The following is a 16712-nucleotide window of genomic DNA, read 5'->3' on the forward strand; positions in this document are numbered from 1 at the left end:
AGAAAAAATTAGTTACAATGGGATAATATTATTTTACTATTATCGGCCATTAATGCTATGACACGTATAATAATTTTTTCATGTAGCAAAACGTTATTGCCCCCGGTTTGATGTAAGTGTTTCTCCCTCCAATTTGACATACAAATCAAGATCCCACATTTGAATATTCTTGGATTAGGCATGTATTAAACTTAATGTAGATTTGCAAATCTAATGCCCTCTTTGCTGTGGTCTAACGATGCACACAAGAATCCAATTATGCGAGGCTATTGGTCCAACTAATAAACAAAAACATCCAGCTAATTAATTTCTTTTTAAAATTAAGAGTACTTGTATTTGAACCCATTATTTCTCTATTTATTTCCATATTCATAGGATCCATAGGGCTAAATAGCTGTTGTAAAGGAACAAGTCCCTTTATTTTTTATTTTGAAAAAAAGATTCTCTATCAAATAAAATACTTATGATAAGAGAAAATCTTTTTCCACTGCCATAATCTAAAAGTTAAATATTGACAAACAAAAAAAATCTAAAAATCTAAAAAGTTAAATGTTGAATTTGATATTTAATGTCAAGCTCCATTTATTTATTAGATGAAAATTTACATAAAAACGTGGCCTGCAGATAAGAAAGGAGCCTCAAATACCGCATCAGCTCTTATTTTAGTGTAAGATATTTTACTACATACACACATATTATTATGGCCTTGTTCAATTGCATGCTTGCAACGACAGATTGCCATTACAGGATTACACAGATTTTAATATGGATAATATGTCCCTGCACAAGGCCGTCCTCATCAAATCTTTTGTTGAAGTTGGAGTTGGCAAGTTCCTTCAAGTAGTCAACGTCTTTCTCCGAGATCTTAGCTCTGATTTTAGCGAGCCGTGGGTCGTTCACATCAATTTTTTTGTTGGAGTTGGCAAATCCCTTCAAGTAGTCAAAGTCCTCCACAGAGATCTTAGCTTTGATTTTAGCGAGACGCGATTCGTCCACATGATCAAATCTGTTGTTGAAGTTGGAGTTGGAAAATCCCTTCACCAGAGGGCCGCCTTTAGCTTTGATTTCATCGTCCCCACCCCTAAACCCTAAGCTGGGTTGATTTGACGTCATTGTCTCTCTCACCGATTAGTTTTTAGGTTATGGTGTGTTTGCTCTGATGATCAACTCATTGCCTCATGGTTGGTCTCCTTTTATAGTTGTTTGCATGTGCAAAAGCAGAAGATATTTTATAACAGTCGATACCCTGAGCATAATACAGATTCTATACATTTTATCTTCTTGGAATAATATCTTATAACGGCCAATACCCTAAACCCTTAAGTCAGCATACTATATGCTAATGTATACTGTAATTTGCCAACGAGGGTTGGTTGAGTTGGTAAGGATCGTTCTCTTTACTATCAAGGCCTAGGTTTGAATCTTGTTACCGACAATCCTTCTTGATGGGTAATCTGTAAAAACCCAAAAAGGGGCTCAGACTCCCCTCCCCCTAAACTTTTTTTCACCAAGAAAAAAATGTATACTGTATTTCATTCTTAACAAATATAACTTGGTTGATAGCTTGAAAGATGGATGGTGGGAAGTCTAACTAGTAATTTCTATAACTTCAAGGACAATCCATTCTTATGATATTGCATGTTTAAAAAAGTTGAAAGCAAATTCATATTAATTGAATTCGATAAGGATAACGAAGTTGACATAGATTTTCAGAGACAGATTCAATATTGATCATAATATTCACATCTTAAATTCGAATTCGATATATATGTATAATGAAGTTGATAAATCTTTCAGAAAGGATAGATCCAAATATATACAAAGAGTGTTATAAAAAATATAGTTTTTTTTTTTCCGTAAAGCCAAATACAAAATATTTATATTATAAATAACATATAAACAAATTGGAAAGCTTTTAAAGTGCAATGAAAGTGAAGAAAACAAATTAATAGGTAAGTAAAATTAAAATAAATAATAAGTAAGAATATGAGTTTGGTACGATGAAACACGTCAAAGACGTTGTCCTAAAGCCTTTGTAACCTCTCTACTGGCGATTTACAAGACTCCAAGATACAACCCCTTGTACACAAACTCAAGATCCGCTATAAGCACGTTCATAGATGAATATAAGTATCCAAGTCATAAAATCGTTGCCAAAAATAATAATATGTGTAGAGAAAATATAAAGGGAGCTTTAGTTTTAAAACACAATATAGTTTACTAATTTGGAAGATAGTAATACAATTTCATCTAATTAGCATAAGGCAAAAGACCAAATTGTGGTACCTAATTTTACAAAAATATCATTAAAACATATCAAAATTACACACAATGCCACTCCTTCTAAGGCAAGCATACTATGCCACATGTCCATATCTAGCCAATCATATCTCGCCGCCGGCCACCACCGCCGGACTCCCGCTGCCGGCCACCACCGCCGGACTCCCGCTGCCGGCCACCTGCCACCACCACCGTTGGTCGCCACCGCCCGTCGCCGACCACCACCGTCGGACTCCAGCCGCCGGCCACCTGCCACCGTCTGTAGATGACCAACTCCGTTGCCCTTTATTCGCCTTTAAAAAAAAGATTGTGTCATTGAATGGACTCGAACCTTGACCCTCAAAGGAGGAAGGCTCACTCACAAACCACTACACCAAACTTGATTTTGTAATATTTATTCAATTATACAATATTTATATAAACAATCAATGGTTTATTAAAATAAAAATAAAAAGCATTTTAACACTTATTCACACAAAAACTGCAAATAAAAACAGAAACTGCAATAAAAATATAATGTAGATATCAATTATGTTAAAAAAAAAAAAAAAAACGAAAACAGCTACAAAAAACAATTGTAATTAAATGAAAACTGCAATGCAGTTTCCGGTTTCCAAAAGTCCAATTTTGAGTTCTCTTGCTCTTAGGTAGTTCTACTCTTCTCTTGCTCTTAGGTAGTTCTACTCTTCTCTTGCCCACCTAATTCCTCATCTAGGTAGCTTCTACTCTTTAAATTGGTGAGGTTGAAGACCAAGGAAAGAGCAAAAATCCAATTGTAATTAAATCCAAACGTCCAATTTTGAGTTCTCTTGCTCTTGAGTAGTTCTACTCTTCTATTTCCAACCCAATTCCTCATCTGGGTAGCCTCTACTCTTCAAATTGGTGAGATTGAAGGCCAAGAAAAGAGCAAAAATCCAATTGTAATTACAAAAACTGCAATGCAGTTTCCAAAACTGCAATGCAGTTTCTGAAACTGCAATGTAGTTTGTGCAAAACTATAATGCAGAACTTGTATAAAATTTTACTGAACCAAAGCTCTGCACAAGGGAAAAGAACAAGCTGCAATAGTGCACCACAAGCAAAACATAAGAAATGACCTAACACAGACATTCTTATGATACAAGAAATTCAACACACAACAACTTCAGACATAGGGAGAATGAAGTTGGCACTATGAAGGAGCTCTGGATTTTATTTTTTTTCAATGATCTAAACTACTCTTATCAGTGCCTAAGCTCCACACCATCAATTTCTCCATTGAAGTGTTCATGACAGGTTTTGGTAATTGCATCTATGCCTGAGTCTGACCAAAAGGAAAATGGTATTTGAATTTACTCATATGAATGGGATGGACCCATTGTGGGGATTGTAGTCTAGAATTACTATGATAAAAACCAACTTGATCGTTCTGTAAGAATACAAATCTAATTCTAATGCAAGAACTGTCAATTGGTGCAACAGAAAAAGGGAAAAGTTAGATGTCGTTAAAAAGGAAGAAAAGTTTGGATGTCTTCACATCTATTTCCACCAACTCTTCAAATTTTGTCAAGATCCAAGGTTGATAGTTATAACCTTCCAAAAACATTTAACGGAGAATTCTGACCAAAGAAAGCTCAAGCCCAGACAAAGAAAAGTGTTACACACACTCTGAAATTTCTGTTTAACTTGAATTTGGAATTACATGACAGGGAAGACTGGAATTAATTGAACCTTGGTTGTAAGTTATAACCAAACCAAAGAAGCTGAGGCAAGCAATTTATTGTATGTAATAGGTGGCCCAAAATTACAAATGCCAGCCTATATGCAATCTGACTGTAATTGAGCATATCAAATTAAAAAATGTAGAAGAAACACACAGGTCACCAATTCAAGGACAAACTATATCAATTAACACATAATAGCAGCACAGGGGAGCTAAGCAATCATACCAGTACAGGTTGTTCGACCCGATCTTCATGCTGATTACGGTGAACGACTAACAAAATCAGGACTGCAATCGAGAAGAGTCCAAAAGGAGCCCAGATTCAATACGAAAACCTCCTTTCAACCAGGCGCCGATACTCGACTCGCAACGATGATGATCTCATATACTTGCTTCTTGCTCGCCGTGCGATGTCGCTTTAAAGATCGCCACCTGAAGGTCCGGCGCTAGGTTGATCGATGTGGTCGCGATGCCGATGCTCGTCTAGTCTTTGCCGATCGCTAATTTTAATATCACGGTGGAAAAAAAAAAAAGAAAATGGCAAAAATGTAAATGTAACTCTTATATTAATCATGCTTTTAGCACGTGGGCTTACTAATTGGTCTTTAACAAAATAAAATTTAAAACTCATCCACCTTATCCAAACAAAAATAAGTAATGTATCAAATGCTAATTACTAAAGTTTTTTGTGGGTAAACACTAATTTTTCTAAATATAAAAAGTATAAGAGGAGAGAATCAGATTATGGTATATGATATTCTGATGGTGTATTGTGTGTTGTACAAAAGGGTTAAATTTTTAAAACCTTTTAAAATTCCAACCAAGAGTACCGAAGATGCTTACCTTGTTTCTTGCATGCCCTTCTACAATATCCTTGACATCTCTGTTGTGAGATTTCCAAGGATAGAGCAGTAATTAAGTTCTCTCCACTCTTCTATTGATTGCCTCAATGGAAGTATCTTCAAGAACCTCATGAGTTTCTGGGTCAGTTCTCTGAGCTCGTCTGTGGTGCATCGGCTGTACCGGTACGCCGATCACATGCTAGTCACGTGGGCTTTTTTTAAAAACAATTGAAACTGGTTGTTTTGGTTAACCAGTTAAAATGAGGAAAAAAAATCATGCTCCTTCAAAACCTAGGATGCGTACTCGATTTCGTCTATCTCCTCCTCCATAGCTTTGCACAGCCACAGCTCTATTTCGTTGAAGTCACAACTGCACAGCTTTCTACAGCCTGAAGAAGCTCCCCCCACTTCGTCTTCTCCATCTGAGGAGCAGATTTCAACCAAAACCCAGAAACCCACTTTGTCTTCTCCAGCTGCTTCCTCCATCTCGGTAAGTTCGTGTGTTGATTTTCGTTATGTGTAATTGATGGTTCTATTTAATTTATTCTTCTTTTGTGTGAATTTTGACCGGTGTGGCTGTAAATGAAATTTTGGGTTTTGCCATTTATTTGTTCCTTTTAAAATTTAATATGTGATTTACAATTTGGCTGTAAATGAGAATTTGGTAGATTATTGTGCAGTTGATTAAAGAATTTAGAAAATTAAAGTTATGTACTTAACGAACTGCTCTATTTTTGCTTTTCAGTAACTTGCTGCTCTAGGTAAACATCGATTTGTCTTCCCTTTTTGTGCCAAAAGATAGACAACTCCAATTTTATCGCATATATTTTTATGTTCTGTAATGATTGTTAGTAAGTAATCTCTATTAAGTCAGCCAACCAGCTTTCATTTTCTCTTTTTTGGTAATTAAATCAAGGATTTTGTTATCATGTTTATATGATGTGAGTGAGGTGATTTTTGGTGCTGTAAATTGCTAATCACTAGTGATTTTGAATTGTTGTTTCAGTTTTTTCACTGAACAATTCCAGAAATTAATTATTCAAATTTTGTATTTCTTTTCCCACTCTGCATTTCTGCTGGGTTGTTATAGTGCCTCTTGATCTGATTGTATATATAAATACCCATGAGGCCTCTGATTGTGTATGATTTAATTGTGGTGGGAACTTCACTTCACACAGGACTTGGCAAGCAAGTCGATGTTTCAGTAATTTGTTGGTTATCTAAAGCCTGTATTGCAAGCATTAGTGCCTGGTATGAAGCACTCGTTTCAGTCTCTTAAGATATGCCATGTAGAAACCCGGAGATCATTTATGTACCCTTTATGTTGGTATGTGTTTGCTTGAATTCCAAATACTTGGAGGGTGTTGATATGTTTAAACTCAACTTTAAGAACTTGAAAGGGAAGATGGGGGTCTGTTGTGTGAACAAAAATTTATTAGGTAGTCAAAATATAAAGCTTATGTTGGTCAGATTTTTGGTGTATTTGATTAGAGTCCTTCTGTACAGCCGAGCACGTGACTTTTTTTAAAATACAAGGGAAACCAGCTGACCTGGTCAACAAGTAAACGATTTCACGAGCTGCTGCTAAGGTGAACAGGTAAACGATTTCACATGCACACTCAGTTGATGTTCTTCTTCCGCAAAGTGGTATGCTTCAACTTCAAACTGATAATCTTCATCATCTTCAAAGTCATTTTCTTCAACTCCTCTTCTGTAGAAAGTTTCTTCCTCCTTTCTGCAACCTCTCTCTCTCTTTTTTGACATCATTGTCAAAAACCACCTATTCTAGGGTTTGAATTTTGGGGAAAATTTTAGGGGTTAGCATTTTGGGTTGATAATAGGAATTGGAATTCAGTTTTTCCAGTCACTGGTGGGTTATTGGCACTCCTCTCGTCTGCAATCGAGCCCTTGTGAAAGCATTTGGTATTAGTTCCTTGTGAAGGTAAGTTAACATTGTTTTATGGTATTGTTAATTGAAATTCTGTGGTGATGACTTGGGGCAAGAGGGGAAGTAGGTTTCTCACATTCATGAGATGAAGTGGGTTTGTCATTTTGAAAGTGTCGTGAAGTGAAGTGGGTATCTCACATTCATGGTTGTAATGTTCATGCAATTGCATATCTCTATATGCAATTACTAATAGCCTGTATGCAAATCCAAGTCATTGAATGCAATTAGAGTATATAGTTTTGTTTTCAAATTATGCAAGTGAGGTGATTTCGTGGTAGGTAGGTAGGTTTGACTGTGTTTTTGAATAATTTGTTATAGGGAGTAAAATGTTCCGAAAGTGTAATGTTAGGCTTCGTTAAGATTTGGATCGGGATTTGAAATGAGTAAGAATCTCGGCCCAATAGAGAAATGCATGTGTGGGTTGTGTGCATTATCTATGCAATGTTATAATCGAGGGCTGATGCACTTGTAAGTAGTATCGAGCAATTGCATATCAGTATATGCAATTACTAAGCAACTGTATGCAAATCCAGGTCGCCGTATTTTTTTAATTAAGCAATGTGATGTTGTGGTGTTTACGGGGTTTAGGGGGTATTAGGCTTTGGATTAGTATTCAAATTCTCGACGCTAGAGACAATTGCATGATAGTGTTTTGTACTTGATTTGTGCAAGTTATGGAAGCTCAAAAAAGGGGATCAACAAAAGGAAAGCGCAAAGTCGACAGTAATGTGCAACAATCAAGAGTTGGCCGAGATGCATTTTTTAATTTCATGTAAGTTACACGTACATCTAAAAATCGGAAATGTAGTTGCTTAATATTATGATGGTTTTTTGATTAAAAATAAATGATTTACAAAAAAAAAAAAAGAAAAAAAAAAGACATAAAATGGGGAAAGTGGCAAATGCAAAGTTGGACAATAAGGTGAGAGATGGCAATGGATTGGGTTAGTTTATTAATTGTTTTATTAAAAATGCTCTTTTAATGAGATTTTTTTTCCAGGTACAAGAAGAGATTGCTAATAAATGGAGGAAATTAAATCTTAAAGAGAAGGCTACATATGATTCTGCCTTGGAAGGTTCGAGTGGGCAAGTAAACGACTCAGTGAATGAGAAGGGTTTTATCACTAGATGCAGCCCGGACCGATTCCAAAAAACACGCGTCTAAAGGAAGTAAGGGAGTTCGTTCGAAGAGTTGTCGATGAACAACTTGACAAGTTGGCCGAACATGGTCCCTTCATCCCTCATCATCCCATCGCAAGGAAGCCAATAACACGCTCCCAAGCAAAGTAGAAAGTTTGACAGTAAGTCATAAGGGTTTACAGTTTACAAATTAGGTGTAATTGCATGTATATATCCCTATTTGCGCACAGTCAGGGTTCTTTTGTAGTATAGCAAGTGCAATTGCATGACACGACCGTCGCACGTCATGTAATTCCATTATTCGCTTACAAATGGTTTTTTGGTTTATTCACGACATCGAAACATTTCACGACCAGATTGAACCGCCTAGTTTCATTTGTTTGCTATGGTACATGTCTTGTTTCAATATTCATCCACTATAATTTTATTTTATTTCTATTACTTTGTATTTAGATATAATTTAGATATAATAAATATAAGTATATATTGATTTTAGACATACTGTAAATCTAAACTATTTATTCGAGACCTGAATCCAATTTCTTCACCTCGCAGAGATAAGGCCAAGGATTACAATATCAACCATGTAAATAATATAGGGCCTCCAATTTACGGATATTTCGTGGATATATTATTATCGTCTTAGGTATCGGAAAAAAAAAAGACAGATATAGGTATTGAAACACATAATTTTGGTATAAAACTTTCATAAATGTTATGTACATTATCAATGAATGTATTGAACAAATAAAACTCAAAATTTACTAATAATAAGATATACATATGATGAAATATAAGTGGTATGTAATGCGTGTTAATGAAAAGTTTGAAAATAAAATGTTGATTAGAATGAATAAACCATGCATAAATCCATAGTTTGTTTTAACATTGGATTACAATTTAGATAAGTGTCCATCTACATAAATGAAGAGCTCCAATGAGGTTCAAACAATGAGGAACAACCATCTAGATTCATACAATAGTCATCCCAAGTTACGTAACCCGAGCAGTTTGTAAGCCATGTTTGAACATGGTGCACATAGGTCTCTCTTGAGCTCTCTACTATTTTCCCATATATGAGATAGTTAAGATTAACCCAACTAGTAGAAAAGGGCGGCCCTGAAATAGTGCAAGTGGCGCCAATACACAGGGCCCCTGATTTTTGAGGACCCCCTAAATTTTTTTATTTTACATAATTTATATTAATATTATAACAACTGTATATATACTCCAACGTGCAACAAATTGACACAAAAATTTATTTAGTGGAGTTGGTTTCTAGTGCATATCCCTTGGTACAAGGCTTACATGAAAAATTTTAAGAACCACATTTTAAATAGTTTTAAAAAAGAAGCACCTGAAAAATATCAGGGGAAAGATCCAGTTAAATTAACAATACTATATATCACCCATACGCTTTTTCTTTAAAAAATAATAATAATAATTTCTTCGACTCAAAACAAAACAACATAAAAAATAAAAAATCATGTCTTCTTCTTTCTCATGAACTCTTATTTTTTTTCTTACCGAACACACCAACATTTAACTTTATCAAATGAACACAACGTACTCAACAAACGCAACCTTTGCGTTCGCGTGAAAAATAGTGTGTTTGTTTGAAAAAGAAGGTTAGTGGGGTCCATTTTCCTGAGGAACGGGCAACTTTACTCTATGAACGCACTCCTTGCATTCGCATGAATAAATATCCCGTTTGTTTGAAAAAGTAAGTTTATTTGGCCCATTTTTTCGGGGAATGGGCAACTTTACTCAACGAACGCAACCCCAGCATTCGCGTGAACAAATAGCCCGTTTGTTTGAAAAATTAAGTTAGTTGGACCCATTTTTCCGGGGAATGGGCAACTTAACTCAACAAACGCAACCTCTATAGCCCGTTTGTTTGAAAAATTAAGTTAGTTTGGCCTATTTTTTCGGGAAACGGGCAACTTTACTTAACAAACACAACCCCTGCGTTCGCATGAACAAATAGTCCGTTTGTTTGAAAAAGTAAGTTAATTAGGCCCTTTTTTTAGGAAACGGACAACTTTACTCCACGAACGCAACCCATTGCGTTCGCGTGAACAAAAAGCCTGTTTGTTTGAAAAAGTAAGTTATTGGGCCAATTTTTCCGAAGAACGAGCAACTTTACTCAATGAACGCAATCCCTGCGTTTACATGAACAAATAGCCTGTTTGTTTGAAAAAGTAAATTAGTTTGGCCATTTTTTCAGGGAACGGGGAACTTTACTCAACGAACGCAACCCCTGCATTCGCGTGAACAAATAGCTTGTTTTCTTGAAAAAGTAGGTTAGTTGGGCCCATTTTTCCGGAGAACGGACAACTTTACTCAATGAACGCAACCCATTGCGTTCGCGTGAACAAATAGCCCGTTTGTTTGAAAAAGTAAGTTAGTTGGGCTCATTTTTCCGGGGAACGAGCAACTTTACTCAACGAACGTAACCCCTGCGTTTATGTGAACAAATAACCCATTTGTTTGAAAAAGTAAGTTAGTTTGGCACATTTTTTCAGGGAACGGGCAACTTTACTCAACGAACGCAACCTCTGTGTTCGCATGAACAAATAGCCCGTTTGTTTGAAAAAGTAAGTTAGTTGAGCCCATTTTTCTAGGGAACGGACAACTTTACTCAACGAATGCAACCCCTGCGTTCGTATGAACAAATAGCCCGTTTGTTTGAAAAAGTAAGTTCGTTTAGCCCATTTTCTCGAGGAACGGGCAACTTTACTCAACGAACGCAACCCTTGCGTTTACGTGAACAAATAGCCCGTTTGTTTGAAAAAGTAAGTTAGTTGTGCCCATTTTTCGTGGACCATGCAAGTTTATTCAACAAATGCAACCCCTGCGTTTACGTGAACAAATAACTCGTTTGTTTGAAAAAGTAAGTTAGTTTGGCCAATTTTTCCGGGGAACGGACAACTTTACTCAACGAACGCAAACCCAACGTTCGTGTGAACAAATAGCCCGTTTGTTTGAAAAAGTAAGTTAGTTGTGCCCATTTTTCATGGAACATGCAAGTTTATTCAACAAACGCAACCCTTGCGTTTACGAGAACAAATAGCCCGTTTGTTTGAAAGTTTGGCCCATTTTTCCTGGGAATGGCCAACTTTACTCAACGAACGCAACCTCTGCGTTCGCGTGAACAAATAGCTCGTTTGTTTGAAAAAGTAAGTTAGTTGGGCCCATTTTTTCGGGAACGGACAACTTTACTCAACGTTGCGTTCGTGTGAACAAATAGCTCGTTTGTTTGAGAAAGTAAGTTAGTTGGGGCCATTTTTCCGCAAAATGGGCAACTTTACTCAACGAACGCAACCCTTGTATTTGCGTGAACAAATAGCTCATTTGTTTGAAAAAGTAAGTTAGTTATAGCTATTTTTCCGGATAATGTGTATTACAACGTAATTTCGATAATTGGTCGTTTTGTAATATAATATGTTCGCCTTATTGCCCATTACCGTTTCTCATGCTCCGTATTTCGGTTAATTTCGATTTTCGATTTATAGTTCAAAAAACAGGTGTAATTATGCCTGTACAAAAGAGTATGATTCAATTTTCTGAACAATTAAGGGTTTGCGCACAGAAGGACTTGCATTGCATCATCGGCATGCAATTGCATGTGTTAAATGCAAATACCAACCCCCTGTGTACAAACTGAACAAAGTTTAACAACGCTATGCTGGTTAATGAATGTATATACCAAAGAACAACAAAGCTTAACAACGGTATGCTGATTAATGCTGATTAATGAATGTATAATATTAATTGTTACATGTAAACCAAGTTCGAAAACTACAATTGTTTTGGGTTGAACCAGTACATAGGGAATTAGGTTCCCCATTGTCGAATGAGAAACCATCGTCACTGTTGGGGGTAGAACCAGTTGGGTCTGCAGTAGAAAAACTATCAGAACCAGGCAAATCAACCACATAGTTCCCATGGCATTGAGAAACTGTTTGACTAGGATAACTGTAGCTAATGTCCGGGAACGGCCGGATATCAGAAGTATACTGATATCCTTCACTACCTGATGAGATATTCACACCTGCATGTCTACTTGGATGCAAATTTCTTTTAGAGCAATTACGCGTTGTATGTCCATATCCGCGACACAAATGACATTGTCGACGCTTGCGCATTCCACCATGCCTTGCTTGAGTGCCTTTTGTCCTAACGATATTTAGATCTTTCACAATATTTGGAGGGCATTGCTCACCAGTACCCAATTTCAGACTTGTCTGTTCTTCCTTTTGCCGTAAGCCTTCACAAATTCCCTCCCATCTACTAAACTCATTCGTCAACATGGCATAACCATCTGCACTCTTCGATGCATAAAAACAAACTTTGTTTGACATAGCACTTAAATGTCCATACCTCGTCATTTCTACAACTTCGTTGGTCGTGTCTTCGCCTTTGCCGATAAATTCCCTACATGTATCAGTTTGGCCATTCTTTGTCCATCTCTTCATTATGAGTGCGGGAGGAATTTCCGTAAGGTGCTCGCACTTCATTACATAAAATAGGTGGCAACACGGGATCTCTTCACTTTCATATTTCCGGCATCCACACTCTATCCGCATATTTTCCCCACCGTGGTAAATACAAGTCCAATTATTATGCGGTTCATCATATTTTGACAATACGTATACACGACCTCCAAAATTATGCATCACATTATCATGGGTGAGTGCTGAACAAGCTTCGATCTCATGACGTACCAATACAAAACACCTATGCGTGTAAATCAGAGAAGCTTGTTGCTCGAGTTTTGTCAATCCGGTTTTAAGGACTGGTGTTGAGTACTTTGCATTGAAACCTTCCTTCGCCGTGGTATTCCTAAGACGTAATATAGCCCTATCAATTGCTGGAATACATTCAAACAACTTCACGCCTTTCCTCAAGTAATCTTTCACATACTTGTTCATGGACTCCACGCGTTGAGTGGTGCACATACCACCGAAAAACTGTCCTCTCAGACATGATTCAGCCCATGCGTCTCTTTTTGCATACATCATTTCCAACCATTCTTTTTGTTTCGGAGTACTCGCTCTTTCCCTCAGAACCTCCCATTTCTTCTCAAACTCGTCCAATGCAAATGGTTCCCAAATACATGCCTGAAAATTTCTAAGCAATTCATCATCCTTCAAGTTATTTTGTGCATTCCTTGACACATGCCATGAGCACAACCGATGGTTAGACATGGTGCAATAATGTCAACACCATTATCATCACTACTTTCACTAACCATATGTTCGACCGACATATGCCCACTCTCTGTTGCCGGTGCCCTGTGACTTGACCTTTCACAACCACCCAAATACCCTGAATCACTACAACCACCCTTTGATGTCTCTCCACCCCTGTCCATCTTACCAGACCTCTCCATGCCTGAGAAACATAATTTCAAACTGAAATTACATTATACTTTATGTGCTAACATACTTTCTCTTAAAAAAAAACTCAAATGAATAATGTCATGCTATTGCACATACTAAGGTCAATAATTGCACCACGTATAACTGTTTCGCAACAAAAAAACATGCAATTGCATCAACTCAGTACCCAAAATACATTCAAGTCCTAAACCAAAAAATAGGGTTCTTTGAAATCTTACTTGATGTTTCCATACTTTCAAAGCCTCCTCCTTTCACTTCCTTTTGCCACCACCTCAAATTTCGTCGTTAACACCCAAGGATCTTCAAAATCTTTACAAGCACGTTATTATTAAAAATCCATTCCCCTGCAACATTTTAATTATATATCAGACAATGCCAACAGCCCATACTAAATTACTTAAATCCCTCCAATTTGGTGACCATTTCATCATGGAGGTTGGACCCACCATCAATTTTGTATCTGCATATCAGTTTTGGGCAACTAGAGAGAAGAGTTGAGGACCTCAATTCTATTACCATTACCTTCTTGCAGATGCGTTTTGCCCAAGCACAGACAGGAGTTGCTAAGGATTGGATTTGGGCAAGCACAGAGAAGAGCTCCTGGAGGTGCTACGGATTGGATGGGCTTCATGTACAGTTTCCTCTGGTGCTGTGAAAATTCAGTATTCAATGAGGTAGACAGGAAATGGGGTCTCACAAAGTCCTCTAGTTCCCTATGTTGTGTTCGATTTGGGAAACCAGATGGAGCGGACTCGGCGCGTCTTCTTCTCCTCCAAACCTGCCTTTCTCTTTCCTCACATGCCACTCACATGCTGAATCACAAAGGCTGAACAGGTCATTAAGTCATTGAATCTCAGCCATCCTTTTTTAACATGGAACCTCAACTGTTGGATAGCCGGCTGTACCGGTACAGCTGAGGCACCACAGAATTTTCCCAGTTGTCTTTCCACTGTCAAACCAAGCTATGATGGCGACTCTCTCCCATGTAGTACCACTGTCAAATCAGCATACTAATTGGCCATGGACACACACCAAATCTTTCATCTCTCGTAGGAAACTAAAAGTAATACCTGTTCTCAAACAACTAAGAAAGCATAAACAAACAAAAGCTAGAAGTTCAATAATTTAGGAAATTAAAGTTAAAATTAATCGTAGTTAGAAAACTATTATTTGATACGTGGAACGATTTTGTGTACTACAAGTCAATGTTTGTAGAATTGGGCCGGGCTTTTTTCGTCTCCTCTTTCTCTGGGCTTTGCCTTTTTATATAAAAAAAAAACATTAATAATGAATCCCCCAAACCCAAGCCCGAAAGTCAAAACTTAATTTGAAGAAAAACTTAGTTACAACAGGATAACATTATTTTGTTATCACCGGCCATTAATGCTATAACACGCGTAATAATTTTTTCACGTGACAAAACGTTATTGGCCGCCAGTCTGATGCAAGTGTTTCTCCCTTCAATTTCACATACAAATCAAGATCCCACATTTGAATATTGTTGGAAAATAAAAATTAAAGAACTCAGAGAGAATATCGTACCACAAAAATGCGTTCTTAGAAGACTCACCTACGAGACAAAAGTAAAACACAATAAAATCAAGATTTTTTGTGTAAGATTATTAGTACATAGAGCCTCTTCTTTTGTAGTCGTTCTACACTCTTAAAATCTAAAAATCAACCTTGACTAGTGTTAGGTGACGATGTGGCCATCACGCTTGAAAGAAGACCGAGAAAAAAGAGTAGACTGATGGAGATTGGTAAGGAATGCAATGCAGATAGAGACTTAGGTCTACCTAATTATTTCTAGCCATGAATTTTTGTTTGCCCCAGGAACCCCACCAAAGTAGATACCATATTGATAATCAGCCACGGTTAGCATGTCTTTTCTTGTACTTAGAAATTGTAAATTTCATAAAATATATATATAAACAAATGAATAATAAGTCGTGGGTTTAAATTCCATGGCTTAAATTAAATCCAACACAGCTTAGTTTAAAACGTACGTGATATAGACTTGGATTAGGCATGTATTAACGATGCACACAAGAATCCAATTATGCGAGGCTATTGGTCCAACTAATAAACAAAAACATCCAAGCATTTCATTGTTAAAATTACCAACTTGTTTTCAAACAACAGTTTCTTAATTAAGATATTTTAACCATGGAAGGACCGAATAGGATTAGTTTTGAGAGGGACTTATTAATACTTCCAAACACATATATCCCTTGTTACTCTTTTGAGCGTACTCATAAAATAGAAATCCAAACAAGGGGCTTGTAGCTTTCAATTGGTTAAGAACAATTATTCATGCACCTGAACTCCTGTGTTAGAATTCTCCCTTCTTTAATATCACCTGTATCAAATAATAATAATAATAATAAAATAAAATGAGATCAAAATTTAATGAACAGAGAACAAGATTTTTTTTAAACATCTTTTTAACTTTACTTCGAAGTCACTCCCCAGGATACTCGAAAAGTTTTGGCAGGCACCGACTATATTCTTCTAAAGGCCATCTTGAATTTTGATTCATGATGAGAGAGCGCTTGTTTGATACTATTTAATTAATTAATTTTTAAAACTAAGGGCGCATCATTTCTCAATTATTTCCACACTCATAAGGTCAATTTGTCATTGTTATACTGTAAAAATAACAGTTTTTAAATTTAATATAAACAAAAAATAAGCTGTGAATGAAGGTAGTTCAATTTTTTTGCTTTTTTAATTATTGAAGTCAACTTTTGAGGAAAATATCTAAGCCGTTGTTTGAGGACAAAATTGGGTAGTTTAGGTTTTAATCTAATTGAATACGTATAATGCTCAGACAATGATATCGACATCCATCTAATTAAATGTAATTAGTGGAAGTAATTAGTGGAAGGATTGGCCCATTGTTTTATTTTTATATTTTGGTAATATTTGGACCCACACTCAATTTTTGTGACGTAATGTAAATGGCACTTTCAAAGTTACGTACAAGGAGACAATACTTATGTTCATTTAATAATATGATAACCAAACACAATTAATAAAATAAGATGAAGACTATCATAAAATACTATATGCTATATATTACTTGGACATTATTGAATGCAATCAAATGATTCAGTGCGTCTCTGGAGAATAGCATAGCATAAACAAACCCGATGTTTCTTGGACAATTAATTTTTTCTTCTTCTTCTTTTAACACTAATGTTAGGTTATCAAATTTTGTCACAAAATGGCATATTCTAGATATAAATCAAGTCAAGAATGAAACCATAATTGATTTTTTTAACTTGGCGATATTATATTACTATAAGAGGTTATAAAAGAAGACATCGGACAAGACATTAGGTGAGTTAATTTACATATAAGAATTCAGTTCTCGGACTAACCTGTAATTTATT

At 36.4% G+C, this 16712-nt stretch overlaps 1 long non-coding RNA gene across 1 annotated transcript; it reads right to left on the minus strand.

The window, feature by feature from the left end:
• LOC109948640 lies at window positions 2186-4559 on the minus strand. Its single transcript, XR_002271250.1, has 2 exons — window positions 4209-4559; window positions 2186-2573 (listed from the first exon to the last, which is right to left on the minus strand). It is a non-coding gene; the product is annotated as an uncharacterized LOC109948640 (long non-coding RNA).

The sequence above is a fragment of the Prunus persica genome, chromosome G1, assembly GCF_000346465.2.
Source record: "Prunus persica cultivar Lovell chromosome G1, Prunus_persica_NCBIv2, whole genome shotgun sequence".
NCBI lineage: Eukaryota > Viridiplantae > Streptophyta > Magnoliopsida > Rosales > Rosaceae > Prunus > Prunus persica.